We start from the raw sequence: 16,849 nt of genomic DNA, 5'->3' as shown, positions 1-16,849 counted from the left end.
TAATTATACACATGATTAAATAAATTCTGCATTAATCTGATGTTACATTCACACATTTAAAGTCTACACTTCAACACAACAGTTAATTTTCCTCACCAATGATCCATAGTGGCTGTAGATTGCTGTACTGTGTGTGTGAAGGGCTGGTTCTCCTCTCTCTCCTCTGCACATATAAACTCCTGTGTGTTTAAGAGCAGCAGGACTGAGAGTGTATTTGCCTCCAGATCCTCTGCTGCTGTCTGAGAGGAGCTCCACATGCACGATATAGCCACGATTATTATTTATTCCAGTTAATCCATCTCTGTAGGGAACAACTGTGTACCAGCTGAATGTCCAGTCTGTAGAGGAGTCTGTAACCTCACAGCTTAGAGTCACTGAGTCTCCTTCAGTCAGCCAGCTGTGTGGAGATACACTCAGTACTGCCTGTGGTCTCTCTGTTACACAGGAAATACAATATAATGTTTTATTTAGTTTTACTTAATACACATTAAGAAATTTTTCATGAATATCTAATCGCCCATTTTCATGTGTCCCCAGAAATCCAAACACACTCACCTGATATAGTCAGTGTAACTATAATGTTTCAGTCATGATATCTTACAGAAACACTTTAAAAATTTTACTCAACTCTGTTTAACTACAAAAGACCAATTAAGAGCTAAATAAACATTATAATTATCACATTTTTCATTCTGATCTAAATATTATTTTTCCATAACATTACCTCATGGATTTTACTCCTTTTAAACCACAGAAATGTGCCAATGAATGAATGAACTACTGTATTTTTTTAGATAAATCCATAGTCACATTTATTGTTGAGAAATATTTGCAAAAAGTTAGTTCCTCTTCACTATATTACCAGCAGTCATTTCCTCAGTAGTCTCTAATATGTATTAAACAATGCAGCTTGTGTGTTACAGCAAAGCTGCAAAGCATAATCTCATCTCTCCTGAAGACATATGTCAGAAAAGGTAAAGTTAAAGCTTTACTTCTATTTTTATTTTTAGATTAGGTTAGATTGAATAATAATGTAATTTAAGCATAAGTATGTCAAATTATTTTGAATAATTCTGGAATAAAAACGAATTACAATAATTAAGCAATATTTATTCCATTCCCCTTCTAACAAACCTGTGATGAAACGAGGACCAAATCATAACATACCTCTCACTGTAATCTTGGCAGGATCACTGAGCTCTGTGTAGTAGGAGCCATTGTAAAAGTAGCTGTGCTCTGTGTAGTTGTTTCTCCTGTATGCCAAACACCAGTACTCTGTTTCTCCTGCATTATCAAATGTCACTTTAAATGTGTTCTCTTCACTGTTCAGATTCCATAACCACTGATTATTTTTGTACCAGTGAAACTCCCATCCAGTCTCCTGCTGCAGCTCACAGCTCAGAGTGATGGCATCTCCAGTGTAGACGGAGCTCCGAGGATTCACTCTCACAGTCGGTTTGTATTTTACTGTTGGTGTGAAATGATGAAGGTGTCAGAGCTGCTTTACACTTTACAACATAAGCAGTAGATTCACTGTGTCTAACAGATGCTTTGTGTCTAAAACTAACATTTATATTTAACATTTAATACAAGATGTTACAGTTGTGTGTTCCCTACTCTCACTACAGGCATTGTATTAAAAATGACCAAAACCTACATTAAAGCAATGACAGAGGACTTTTTAATTCACCTTAAAGGCACCCAAGAGACACAGTTAATTTTGTTATTTATCTCCCTTCAGATGGCCACTAAACATGTCAGTTGACAAATATTGTTCAATCTGACTTTTAGCTTTAAAAAAAAATGTAAGTAATTTTCTAAATAAGCTAGTTAATGAATATACTGTATGTGAGGCAGGCTAGAAAAATTCATTAGGAGTTTCTAGAACAAAATTCTAGAAAACAGCCAAAAAAAAAAAGAAAATTTAAAATAAATAAATAAAACTCTCTCTCTCTCTCTCTCTCTCTCTCATATATATATATATATATTTATATGTCATAAAATGTCATTTAATATGACAGCAGACAAAGTTATACAATATTTAAATGACCTAATAACTACGGTGGCCGTAGTTAAACGGTAGTCAAATTAACAAATCCGAAAACACATTAACAAATCCGAAAACAAATTAATGTTATGTTTATGTTACTTTACGGAAGGCTGCTGGACCAGACAACATTCCTGGCAGGGTGCTCATTGAATGTGCAGAACAGCTAGCGGATGTCTTTACAGACATTTTCAACATTTACCTGAGCAGTGCTGTTGTTCCTATGTGCCTCAAGACTACCACCATTGTCCCTGTCCCAAAGAGGTCTACAGTGTCCTGCCTCAATGACTATCGTCCCGTCGCACTCACACCCATAGTTATGAAGTGCTTCGAGAAGCTCGTCATGAGGAACATCAAGACCCAGTTACCACCCTCACTGGAGCCCCTACAGTTCGCGTATCATCCAAATCGCTCCACAGACGATGCCATTGCCACAGCCCTCCATTCAGCCCTCACCCATATGGACAATAAAGACACTTATGTACGAATGCTGTTCATAGACTTTAGTTCAGCATTCAATACAATCATCCCTCAGCACCTGATTGGGAAGCTGAGCATGCTGGGACTGAACACCTCCCTCTGCAACTGGATCCTGGACTTTCTGACTGGGAGACTTCAGTCAGTCCGGATCGGGAACAGCATCTCCAGCACCACCACACTGAACACTGGAGCTCCTCAAGGCTGCATGCTCAGTCCACTGCTGTTCACTCTGCTGACTCACGACTGTGCAGCAATGCAAAGATCAAACCATATCATCAAGTTCGGCAATGACGCGATTGTGGTGGGTCTCATCATCAGCAAGAACGACGAGTCAGCATACAGAGAGGAGGTGCAACAGCTAACTACCTGGTGTAGAACCAACAACCTGTCTCTGAATGTTGATAAAATTAAAGAGATGGTTGTGGACTTCAGGAGAGCAAAGAGCGACCACTCTCCGCTGAACATCGACGGATCGTCTGTAGAGATCTTCAAGAGCACCAAATTTCTTGGTGTTCATCTAGCGGAGAACTTCACCTGGTCACTCAACACCAGCTCCATCACCAAGAAAGCACAGCAGCGTCTCTACTTCCTACGAAGTCTGAGAAAGGCACATCTCCCTCCCCCCATCCTGACCATGTTCTACAGAGGGACCATTGAGAGCATTCTGAGCAGCTGCATGACTGTCTGGTTTGGGAACTGCACCATCTCGGATCGCAAGACCCTGCAGCGGATAGTAAGGACAGCTGAGAAGATCATTGGAGTCTCTCTTCCCTCTATCATGGACACTTACACCACACACCCCTCACACACAATCTTCACCCTCCTGCCGTCTGGAAAAAGGTACCAAAGCATTCGGTCCCTCACAACCAGACTGTGTAACAGTTTCTTCCCACAAGCCATCAGACTCCTTAATAACTGAACTGAACTGTACAGAGCACAACATACACACGCACATCATCTGTATGGACTGCACAGACCTACACCAAATACACACACTAATATAAATCTATCAACTTGTTTACATGCTGCTTACATTCATCAAACTGTTTACATGCTTACTGTTTACAAACTGTTTACATGCTGTTTTGCATACTTTTTTACTTTTTTTTGCTCTTTGCACACACTGTCTAACATTTCAGTCATTTCGCTCATACTGTACAATATTTCAGTTGTTGCTGTTTTTAGCATCTTTTTTGCATCTCAGGGAACTGCTGCTATGAAACGGTGTTCATTCTAGTATTACTGCATGCAATATTGTCTGAACTTACAGTATTTACATACAGTATTGACACTGGTCGGTCAGCGCTGTTTTTTGTTTACTATTTTTTGTGTACTGTCTTTTTTGTATTTTGTATATTGTCTTGTAACCTTTTGTCTGCACTGTATTTTGTCCTTCACTGTCTTGTCTGTCTTGTTTGTATTGTCCTTCAATGTCTTGTCTGTCTTGTCCTGCACTGTGTACACCAGGTTGCACAGTTGCACTTTATGTGGCTAAGACTATTTACTAAGTCCTCAGCTCTGTCTTTGTTTTATATAGCACCCTGATCCTGGAGAAACATTGTCTCATTTCACTGTGTACTGCAACAGCTATATATGGTTGTAATGACAATAAAAGCTACTTGACTTGACTTGACTTATTTGAGTAGAGCATCTCAATTGCATTTATAAACAAAGACCAAATTAACAAATTGCCTCAGCACCAAAACAAATCAAATTTGAAGATAAACTATATATAAATCACCTTCAGCCTGGATCACTGGTATGAGTGAAATCAGCACTAAAAAGGGAACAGAAACAGAACATGACATAAACATGGAGATTATTCAGTCTATTAATGAAAACAGCACATTTTAGACTCACAGAACACACAAGATTAAATGCAATATAGAAATATGTGACATTTATTTTATTGTGATTTTCCTACATGACATTTTCTGCAGTTTGGAAAGAGAGGACAGAGAAGTGTGGCCAGACTGGTGGAGGTCTGTAGTTTAAAAGTGAACCTAAAATAATTGACACACTCTATTGGTAACTTCCAGACATTTTAATCCTGACCTTATTCACATTGTAACAGATTTTAACTGTTTGAAAATAGTAAATATTCTGTTCCATGATGTGGTAGCTCAGGTTAAGGTGTTGGGCTACTCTACTAATCGGAAGGTAATGTGTTCGAACCCCAGGTCCACCAAGCTGCCACTGCTGGGCCCCTGAGCAAGGCCCTTAACCCTCAGTTGCAAGTCACTCTGGATAAGGGTGTCTGCTAAATGCCGTAAATGTAAATTTAGTATCTACAGCATTAATACATGACCCCCAACCTGCCTTATATAAACAGTTCAGGCTGCTCATAGTAGTATAGAAATATTTTCTTGGCACACATTTGATCTTCTAATACCAATAAAGCATTGTCTGATGTTTGATCCCTTTATAAATCACATTTACCCACTTATAATTGGTCTTATTTTTAACATGGAGTTTGTTATGGTTGTGTGAATTAAAATGAATTTGTACTGAGCTTTTTCTCTGTGCAAGCTGTTTCTCTGTAGCTTCACACCTCCTCCCCTTCTTCACTGCTGAACACTAAGCACTGAATTAAAAAAAGAAAGAAGCTAAACCACAACTACCAACTTGTCTCTGTTCGCACGCCTCGAAAATTGTCTCTGCCCTGTGTGTCAGTGTACAAGGCTAATGAGAAGTGTTTATTTCTGCAGAATTCTTTGGTAGATTTGGTACAAATAAGTAAATAAAATGAGACAATAGTTTGTTGTTCGTGTACATTAGAATGAACTTATTGCACTGAGATGCTTCACAGTACAGATGATAATATTACCAGACAAGTTACTGTAGGTTATAAGATATTTTCTCTGTTTGAAGTTTCATAGTTTCTTCCTGAATGTCCTGGATGTGCTCCTGGTGTCTCCAAGATAGACTTCAGATTCACTGAAACCAAGTCTTTCCTGAAGATGCATTAACGATTCTATGAGTTGGTCACAGCTCCTTTGTTTTCAGGTCCTTCTCCTGTGAGAAACTCACTAGAGCATACCTGAGCAAACCTGAACACCCTGATATAATCCTGTTACATTTTTCAACACAACCTGCTGCACCAGCATTACAACTTCTAAATTGATTTTATTTAATTAGGCCTTGTATTGATAGTATACCAGCTTCTGAGGATAATGCATAGCCAAATTTATGAACCCTCAATTTTAAAATAGGAATAATTATCAATATACAGTATAGTGTTACTATTAAATTGTCCAATGAGGGTTTATTCCGAAATCTTATCACTCTGAATAGTTGTTTTGTATCTAACTGACACTGCTGTGGAAACTGTGGCTTCAAAAGGTGATTTCCAGTCCAGACAACTTTTTATTTAAAAAGAGATAGCACGTCAGAGGAGTTACATTATGCACATCGTCAACAGTTAAAAGTTACTTATTGCTTTCACGCATCCATTTTCAAAACTATTTAACAAATTCACTGCTGAACTTGTATCACTAAATGAAAATAGAAAATAAACCACATCCGCTCGATGCTCTCTGCTCTCAGACCTCTAACACAGTCACTGCTTTGCATGTACATGACTAATGAGAAGTGTTTGTTTTTGCACATTTATTGTTCTTTTTAACATGAAATAATACTTAGTGAACATTAGTAAATAATTATTTGTGATGAATCATTAATAATTTTTTATTATTATACCATGCATTAGTTTGGTATCAATGTGTATTAAAGTGAACATTTTTCCCTGCACAGAACATAGTAACAAAAATGGAAATATAGGTTATGGGGCATTTTCTCAGAAATCGTAGTTATGCTTACATATTTTTGTTGAAATTGTGTTTGCTTTAATATGGTTTTTAACATGCTTCTTTATACAGGAAACACCACCAAATGGCGATCATCAAGTACAGATTCCGACTGGTTTACACTCATTAGATGATTTAAACCCTGTGTTTTAAACTTGCTCTACTTGTACTCTTACCTGTTGAACTATCATAGTTATTGAGAGTATTTACACATCAAACTAAACCCTTCTCATAACAGATATGGAGACACTGATCCACCTGAACAGTCATGATGAAGTACACACAATGTCCTAATCACACAATAAGCTCATCACTCAGGACATTCAGACTGCAGATGAACAACTTTATACCCCATCACTCACTCTAATGAAGACACAAAGAGAACATTTACTCACAGAGCATCACAGGCAGTGGACTGAGCTCCATCCTGTCCGTCTAATGACTGACAGAGCAGAGGTGTGTGTTAAAGTTTTACCACATTACCATTTCCTGTCTTCAAACACACACACAGACAGACAGAGAGAGAGAGAGAGAGAGAGATAGAGAGACTATGAATATACACTGTGTGCACAATTATTAGGCAAGTTGTATTTTTGAGGATTACTTTTGTTATTGTACAACTACAGTGCTCCTGGTCAATCCAGAAGGTTAACAAACCCTCAAACCTGAACATTTAAGAAGTGAAAGTTTGGCTTTCTTAAGAGAATATCTATACTGTATGTACACCGTTATTAGGCAACTATTAGTGTGCAGAATTATTATGCAATTAAATGAAAAACAAACATTTTTCCACCTCACTTGTTTATTTTCACCTGTTAAAGTGAGAATAATAAACTCAGTTTACAAATCAACTTGTATGTATGTGATGCATGTGATGGAGCGTTGTCTTGCATAAAAATCAAAGTCTTCTTGAAAGATGCAGACTGTTTCCTGTACCACTGCTTGAAGAAAGTGTCTTCTAAAAATTGGCAGTAGGTCTGAGAGTTGATTTTGAGTCCATTTTCAACCCAAAAAGGTCCAACTAGCTCATCTTTAATAATACCTGCCCATACCAGTACCCCACCTCCACCTTGCTTGCCGTCTGAGTCGAAGTGGAGCTCTGTGTCCATTAGTGATCCAACCACGGGCCCATCCATCTGGTCCATCAAGAGTCACTCTCATCTCATCAGTCCACAAAACCTTTGAAAAATCTGTCTTCAGATATTTCTTGTCCCATTCCTGACATTTCGACTTATGTGTCTTGTTCAGAGGTGGTCAGGTTTTAGCCTTTCTTACCTTGGCCATGTCTCTGAGAACCGAACATCTCATACTTCTCGACACCCCAGGTAGGTTGCAGGTGTGGAATATGGCAGCACTGGAGAATAATGGGTTCCTGGTAGCGTCATGTTTAGCATCATGAGTCATTTAAATCTCTTTTCGGGCCATTTTTCCTGAGAAGATTCCTGCTAATAATTATGCACACCTTGATATAGGGTGTTGATCTCCTTAGGCCACACCCTCCCTTGTTACACAAATACACATCACCTGATATGCATTAAATCCAATAAGCATTCAAGTTTTTACAGCTTGGATTTGGAAATTATGGATAAAATGATGATATGGTCAAAATAATCACTTGCCTAATAATTGTGCACACAGATATATAGTTCATATAATATTCAAACATCTAGATAGTTTTTTTTTTGGATGTCTTTGGAGGGTACTTGTATGACAGGTGTAGGAATTTAACATACGAACAGTCAGTTCATTTCAAAAGACATTAGTTGTAGTGTGTGGTTGCCTGTCATAGCATAATGTTCATGTTGCTGTTATTATATACTGTCCAAATACTTGGATAAATGGTTTGATGCTTTGGTAATCTAACCACAGGGATCGCAAGCCAGTGACTTCTGTACCCGTCCCAAGCCCAGATAAATAGAGACGGGGAATCAGGAAGGGCATAATTTAATCACGCTGTCAGTGGGAATTGTGTTAACAGAGAACATGAAGTTAATTAGTGTGAGTGTGAGTGTGAGAAGATGCCGAGGATAGAGTCAGATGATTCCCTGTGTTGACTCATAACGGGAAAACCCAAAAGTAGAAGAAGTAGTTTGATAAACTTTGAAACTTTCATAAACTGAATTCAAAACAAACAACAAACTAATGCCATTCTCCTAAGAAATGTAATCATAAGTAGGGAAAAATAACTGTTACTGCAGGTCATCGAGTTTGTCCAAGTGGTGTTGCCGTACCAAGTAAACATGTGGGCGTGGCTTGGGGGCGGGGCTATGGTGGTAAACAGATCCCCAGAGTTGGACACAAACACCGGAATTACTTATAAAAAGTGACCCAGCAGAAGAAAATCCTCACAAATGACTGAACATGTTTTATCTAAATAACTAAGCGCTAGTGGAATAACACGTCATTCAATCTGGTCATCATCCTCTGTCCTCTCTCACCCACAAGGCTTTCTTTTTGTTTGTGTAATCTTTATAGACTGGTGTGTGTTACTGCATGACTTTTTATTTCATAGTTGCACAAATGAGCAAGTGAAGAATAACAAATAGACAGTGAGAAATTAATGTACATTTAGATATTTTGCCTATTTTCAACAATTACTCAGTGTGTTAATTTTCTACATAAATCCTAATAAAGTGAAGCATTAAAGGTTTTACAGCGTGTTAATGTGAAATGAATGAAATTATCCACAAATACGGTAAACAATATATTGCGTATGAATATGTTCAGTTATTTGAAATGTAATTGTTGTAACAGTTTATATGTGATTGTCCAATAGGACGTGTCTCCTGAGGTCATTAACTGAGACTCCAGGTCACTGGTGTTAAGTCAAGTATCTTGTATTGTCACTTGAACCACATACAGTACACAGTAAAATGAAAAAGTTCCTCCAAACACACAACTACAGGAGACAACACAGAACTAAATTCACTACACAGACCTACTAAAGTTTTTATGACATCTGAGTGTCCAATGTTGATGTCCACAGGATATCTGTATGAAGTTAAGATTTAAACTAATGTGCTCATTGTGGACATCTTCCTATAGTCCTGTAACATCAACCACAGACTTATTTTAGACATTTATTCTGCATCTAAATAAAATAAACCAAATAAACAGTCTCACACGGCATTCAGTTAAAACTCACTTTTATTTCAATGTAATTTCTATTTGTAGTTAGACACTGTGTGTGTCCAAAATTGATGTAAACAGTGAAAATTAACTCACACTGCAGTGTATAATAAATAAACATCAATCCCTCCCTTTCTTACTGCTGCATGATTAAGGAGAGCTGAAGCATGTTGAATGATTGTCTCCTCCACTGAAAGTGAAAGTGATGTGACATACGGCTAAGTATGGTGACCCATACTCAGAATTTGTTCTCTGCATTTAACCCATCCAAAGTGCACACACACCAGTGAACACACACCCGGAGCAGTGGGCAGCCATTTATGCTGTGTCTTTGTCCCATTTCATTACTGCACCTGCAAGACGGATAAACAAAATTATATACCTAACTATATAAAATTACTATGTGCCATTATTATTTCTAGTAACTGCAATTATTGTGTATGTTTCGAAATGTCTCTGACGGTTTGGTGAAATTTGTTGCTGTGACCCTTGTTGCTGTGAAACAGTCACTGTGGAACAGTCACTAACACTAACACACACACACATAATATATATATATATATATATATATATATATATATATATATATATATATATATATATATATATATATATATTGAACCAAAGTCAGTCACCTCTACTGTAATCTCAAGCAAGACTTTAGGTCCTTGATGGAAAGGAAATTATTTGCTGATGATACAAAACAAATGAAGTATTTGAAGTTCTTATGGGGTTTTCATTACTAGTCATATACACACATATAAACACACAAGAACACATATTATTAGGAAAAATATCAAGGTTTGAATCTCTTGTACACAATTGTACTCTGACCTGCTGTGAGAAGAAAGAAATCCCGAGTGTAACGGTGCATTTAGCTCGTTTCTGTCACTAACACTTGTAGCTAGCTAACCTGTCACTAACACTTGTAGCTAGCTAACCTGTCACTAGCATTTGTAGCTAGCTAACCTGTCACTAACACTTGTAGCTAGCTAACCTGTACTAACACTTGTAGCTAGCTAACCTGTCACTAACACTTGTAGCTAGCTAACCTGTCACTAACATTTGTAGCTAGCTAACCTGTCACTAACATTTGTAGCTAGCTAACCTGTCACTAGCATTTGTAGCTAGCCAACCTGTCACTAGCATTTGTAGCTAGCTAACCTGTCACTAACACTTGTAGCTAGCTAACCTGTCACTAACATTTGTAGCTAGCTAACCTGTCACTAGCATTTGTAGCTAGCCAACCTGTCACTAGCATTTGTAGCTAGCTAACCTGTCACTAACACTTGTAGCTAGCTAACCTGTCACTAAAATTTGTAGCTAGCTAACCTGTCACTAGCATTTGTAGCTAGCTAACATTAACACTAAGCTAAGCGTGCTTTTCACAAACGTAATCTTACCTAAAGTGTCTCCAGCTATCTGTATGAGTTGTCACATTGATCTTGCTGTAACACGGTCCTGATAAGAACAGAACATCACATGGATTATAAACAGAGAGGGTCTTCTTTCTCTTCTTCCTCCGCTTCTTCTTCTTCTTCTTCTTCTTTCGAGTTTAATGCTGGTGGGCAACTCATCTAAAAGATGCATTACTGCCACCTACTAGACTGGAGTGTGGGCATTAGAACGACATCAAAGGAAGAGGAAAACAAACAAACAAACAAAAAAAAACTTAAATTCTTTCACTTAACCCAGTATACACAGTAAATGCTCAAGTGTCATGCTTTGTTCATCCATGCATGCCTTTAATTCTACCCTATCTTCTTCATATTTTTTGCAGTCTAACAGTATATGCTTTACTGTCCAGTGGGATGTTTTCCTATTCTGTACAATGATGTATTTAAACCAGTGTGACCCATTCTAAGACATGAGACTAAAATCTCTTCCCTTGGGCTTCTGCCCTTCCTCATGCTTGTGGCTACTTGATTTTGTATACTGTATAAATGACGTCCTGTATCCTCTGTGTTCCAATATTCCTGCCATATTTTAAGTAAATGTTGCTTTATGATAGTTTTGACCTCTGCTCTACTTATTGGTACGTGCACATCAACTGTTTCATGCTTTGTAGAGTTTTTTGCTAGTATATCCACAGTTTCATTTCTTTCCACCCCTACATGGGCAGGAACCCAAAGGAAGGAGACATCTATTCTTTTATTGTGAAGCGTGAGATGCAAGTAGAGTATTTGATGAATGAGGTCTTGTCTACATGATGCTCTCCCAGACTGAATGTTTAATAATGTTGATAAACCGTCTGAGGCTATAAATACATCTTTGTTCGGATTATGTTCCTCCACCCACCCTAATGCCAGTAAAATTGCTTCCAACTCCACAGTGTAGACTGACAGGTAACCTGTTGTCCTCTTTTTGACTGCTATTTCATACTGAGGAATAAAAAGTGCTGGACCAGTACAGCCTGTTTCCATCTGTAAATATGAATAATTCCTCTTGATACTGCTCTACATACAGTAGTTTTGAACTATTATCCACTCTGGCATTCTTTGTGTGTTTTCTTTTAGTATTTGTTGTAAGCTTATATTTACAGATGGGTTTTTATAAATTTCCAGGGGTGGCATCGTTGATATTGCCACAGAGGGTCCTATTTGCAGCTGATTGAGCCCTCCATTTTGAGCCTTAGCATTCCCCACCCACCCGAAACTAAAAATTGCTTTTGCTATGCTCTACTAGATCTTCAATCTACTGGATTGAAGTGTGGATTGCAACACACACACACACACACACACACATATATATATACACCATACTCCCATAATCTATTGCCGCTCTTGCTAGTGCACAGTATATACTTTGTAATAACAGCCAACATGCCCCCATTCAACCTCTGCTAAACACCTCATTACATTGATTGCTCTTTTACCTTTGTCAACACGTTTCTGGATATGTAATCTTAAACTTAATTTTGTGTCTAGCCCCATTCCCAGAAATCTGATTACTGGCACTTGTTCCTAACCCTGTATATTTTAATGTTTATTGTTGGTGTTAGTTTGCTAATAGCAAAGCAGATCACCTGTGTTTTTGCCACTGAGAAGCAGAAGCACCACTTGTTTGCCCAATTTTCTACTATGCTGACAGCATTCTGCATACACTGCTCCACGTGCCTGACATTATGTCCCCTTGTCCACAGTGCCACATTATCTGCATATAGGGATTTCCCTATTTCTGTGCCTATCTGTGAGAAGATATCATTACAGTCAGTTATCATTACGTTTAACACGATAGGACTGCTAACATTTCCTTGGGGTGTTCCGTTAACTACTGAATAGAAAACAGCGAGAGTCGAACAAGGAAGTGAGCAGCTACCTGAAATGAGTTGCCATTTTTCTTATTCACCTCGGTACGGCAGCTGCAGTTGGACACATTCACTGAACTGCAATAAAAGTCTTTTTTATTAGTTATTATTACATTTTCTTAAGAGGGTGGAATTGCCTGGTTCATGTTCACTCTAATACACTTTAGAACCAAAGTAATGCACAGAACTTTTAAAAAAACTAATTATAAATCCTTATTTACTACTTATCACTTTTTAATAAAATAAATGTGCAGAAAAAAACACTTCTCATTAGTCCTGTACACACACAGAGCAGTGACACTGTTAGAGGCCTGAGAGCAGGTCACAGTTTGTTGGTGCAAATTTAGATGTGACGAAGCAGATGTGTGGAAAAAAGGGTGTTGTGGGGTGTGAATATGGACGTGTAAAAGCAATAATTAATAATGTGGGTAAATTCAATTAACATCACTGAACTCTTTTAAACTAAAAGGTGTCCAAACTGATAAACAGAGAAAATATTTTATAACCTACAGTAACATTTCTGTTATTATTATGGTCTGTACTGTGAAGCATCTCAGTGCAATAAATTTATTCTAATACACACTCACACCAAACTATTGTCTAGTGTCATTTACTTACAGTATTTGTGTCAAATCTATCAAAGAATTCTACAGAAATAAACACTTCTCATTAGCCTTGAACACTGACACCCACAGGGCAGAGACAGTTTAAGAGAACTGAGAGCACAGACAAGTGCACAGTTGTGGTTTAGCTTCTTTCTTTTTTTAAATTCAGTGTTGTGAGTTCAGCAGTGAAGAAGGGGAGGAGGTGTGAAGCTGAAAATATTTGCATGTTGCATGCATTTAAGTTGTTGCTGCCAAATCTACCTGAATTGAATTAATTTTTACTTGTTTTATCCCTAATGAGCAAGCCTGAGGTTAGTTGAAAGGAAAAACTACCTCTTTTAAATTTTATAAAAATTAACCATCACTGCTATTTCAGAATCAGAAAGAGCAACAGTTAGAAGAGTTAGTGTGCTGGATGTGAGGGGTCCAGAGTGATTGTATTTGCCCTTTTGCTCACTCTGGAGAAGTACAGATCTTGGAGAGTGGGGAGTGTTGTGCCAATGGTTTGCTCAGCAGTCCGGACTACCCTCTGTAGTCTTCCGAGGTCAGATTTGGTAGCTGAGCTGAACCAAACAGTAATTGAAGTGCAGAGGAAGGATTCAATAATGGCAGTGTAGAACTGTTTCAGCAGATCCCGTGGCTGATTGAACTTCCTCAGCTGGCGAAGGAAGTACAACCTATGCTGGGCCTTTTTCACAATGGAGTCTATGTGAATGTCCCACTTCAGGTCCTGGGAGATTGTGGTTCCCAGGAATCTGAATGACTCCACTGCTGTAGTCATGCTGTGGGGGGGTTTCTCCTGAAGTCCACAATCATCTCCACTGTCTTGAACGTGTTCAGCTCCAGGTTGTTAAGACTGCACCAGACAGACAGCCATTCAACCTCCAGTCTGTAGGCAGACTCATCACCGTCCTCGATGAGGCTGATCAGTGTGGTGTCATCTGCAAACTTCAGGAGCTTGACAGAGGGGTCATAAGAGGTGCAGTCATTCATTTACAGGGAGAAGAGCAGTGGGGAGAGGACACAACCCTGCCAGTGCTGATTGTGCGGGTGCTGGATTTGACTTTTCCCAGTCGCACTAGCTGCTGCCTGTTTATCAGAAAGCTGGTGATCCACTGGTGAAAGACAAAGGAGGGCACGGAGAGCTGGGTTAATTTGGGCTGGATGAGTGATGGGATGATGGTGTTAAAAGTAGAGCTGAAGTCCACAAAAAGGACCCTCACATAAGTCCCTGGTCTGTCCAGATGCTGCAGATCAAAATGCAGTCCCATATTGACTGCATCATTCACAGACCTGTTTGCTCTGTAGGAAAACTGCAGAGGGTCCAGTAAGGGTCCAGTAATGTCCTTCAGATAAGCCAAAACCAGTCTTTTAAATGATTTCATGACCACATACATTAGAGCCACAGGTCTATAGTCATTAAGTCCAGTAATTTTGGATTTCTTTGGGACGGGGATGATGGTGGAGCTTTTAGTAGTAGTAGTAGTAGTAGTAGCCATTATTGTCACTGGTCACAGGTACCGTGAAATTAGCCATCAATCTGTCCATACATACAATACATACAATATGACAAGGGGGGAACAGGACAGGAAGACGGGGAATTGAAAAGAAATACAGCATAACATGAGGGAAGGGAGGAGAAAAAGACTAGACTATGCTCCGGTGGGGAGTACAGTGTGGGAACAGGAAAGAACACCTCAGCAACATAAGCACATAAACAGTACACCATAAACACACGACTTGCAACAGGGAAGGGGAGTGGGGAGTGGAGGTAATCCAGCACAGGCAAGCAGCCATCAGGTCCTGCAGCCTTTATCTTCGGCGCTGGTCACAGACCCGCTTATCAGACTGGTGGTACAAAGCGGTGAAGGCATGGGATGGGGGTGGGGTGTGAGTGCATATCTTTATGTGTGTGTGTGTGTGTGTGTGTGTATGTATGTAAAAGTGTAGGCCTGTAGAGTCGTTGCTCCCGGCATCAAATCTCGGTGCATCAGTCCGCAAGTTTGTCATAGCGATACACAGGAAGTTGCCATGGAGACAGCCTTTATCAGGTCCCAGACAGAGTCAACAATCAGCAGGTGTCTTTGGAAATGTGGGAAGGAACGCAAGAGCGTCTCGCTGCAGTGCTCTTCCAGGGGAATTGTTGTTCCATATGCACAACGGCTTCATGCCGTGTACCGGTATTTTAGTCGGCAGCTCTGTGTTTGTTTTATGTCCACTCTTCCCTCTGCTGAGGCGTTTAACGGCGAGTCACTTAGTCGATGTCTTAGTTTTGTTTTTTTATTTATTTAATGTAGTTACTTGTCTTAATACTCCTCTCTGTGTATTTCGTTTGTTTTCTTTGATGTATGTGATTTTATATCATTTTTAGTTTGCCCTTGGTACTGTTCGAATGGAAGTATGCATTATTAAATCTGCATGTACAAAATTTGTATTAGTGATAGTAAATCTAGTAAATCTGCATGTAGTAACTATCGTTAATTGATATCATCTCGTACTGTCAACAAGTAGGTCTTTCGCCCTCTTTGAATCTGGGCTATTTGGGTTCATTATTGATTAGTTTTGTTATTTTGTTTGATTTATATTGTGAGTATATTTAATTTAAATTGTGAGGAATTTCTGTTTTGTTTTGGTTTTGTAACGTTGATTTGTTTTTGCATTTAATTTTGTTGTTTACTTTTTGATATACTTGTGTTGGGCGGGTCGTCTTTGAGAGGGAGGAAGTAATTGCTGTACCTATCGAAGGATGACTTTTACATTGTGTGCTGTGTTTGATGTGTACCTGCCACACGTGTGAGTGGTTTGGCTTGACACAGTGTTTGGAGCTGGGTCATGTTATCTCCTCTTTCTCTGGAAAGGCCTAGTCATTTAAAACATATGTTTCCTGTTCTGTGTATTTGATTTCGTGTTATAAGTGACTAAAGATTTTACATTCTTTTTGAGAATCTTAATCTTGCACAAACTGAAAAAATAAAGGCCTGTTGTGTTATTCTCGTGCCCTCGTCTCTTGCTCATCATCATTAGGTAACGAACCTGGGTCCTTGTGGGACTGTTCCCCTTATAAGGGGTGGCGTAGTCGAATGTTGTGCCCCTAGGGGCCTTTTGTGGCGTCTTATAAATCTTTATATAACCTAGAATTGTTACGCACTTCCCCCTACAGCTCTGCTACACTAAAGACTCTCTCTCACTGGGCTGTGAGGACCAGAGTAAGTCTACTGGAAGGACAGTGAGACGATACACACACAGTGAGAGAGTGTTAAATTGTTCACACTGGGGATCAGTTACAGGATCTACATGTAACATCAGCTTCCTCTCACATCCTACACTGGAGTTTACTGGTGTGAGTCTGAATCTGGAGAAAACAGTAATCCTGTCAACATCACAGTGCATGGTGAGTCTTCAAATACAGCCGTGGCCAAAGGTTTTGAGGATGACAGAAATATTAATTTTCACAAAGTCTGCTGCTTCACTGCTG

At 39.0% G+C, this 16,849-nt stretch overlaps 1 protein-coding gene, 1 long non-coding RNA gene and 1 pseudogene across 3 annotated transcripts in view; 1 reads left to right on the top strand and 2 right to left on the bottom strand.

Moving 5' to 3' along the window:
* Positions 1 to 16,849, top strand: part of LOC132849065 (carcinoembryonic antigen-related cell adhesion molecule 5-like) — a 272,443-nt gene that overhangs the window by 30,041 nt on the left and 225,553 nt on the right. The gene's annotated exons all lie outside the window — the stretch shown is intronic.
* The window catches only part of LOC132849078 (vascular cell adhesion protein 1-like), a 67,651-nt pseudogene that overhangs the window by 9,300 nt on the left and 41,502 nt on the right, over positions 1 to 16,849 (bottom strand).
* On the bottom strand, positions 9,463 to 11,232 carry LOC132849094 (uncharacterized). Its single transcript, XR_009648813.1, has 2 exons — positions 10,866 to 11,232; positions 9,463 to 9,815 (listed from the first exon to the last, which is right to left on the bottom strand). It is a non-coding gene; the product is annotated as an uncharacterized LOC132849094 (long non-coding RNA).

Source organism: Tachysurus vachellii, chromosome 7, assembly GCF_030014155.1.
Source record: "Tachysurus vachellii isolate PV-2020 chromosome 7, HZAU_Pvac_v1, whole genome shotgun sequence".
Taxonomy (NCBI): domain Eukaryota; kingdom Metazoa; phylum Chordata; class Actinopteri; order Siluriformes; family Bagridae; genus Tachysurus; species Tachysurus vachellii.
Note: the sequence above shows the minus strand (reverse complement) of the source record. Positions and strands in the feature narration are given on the sequence as shown.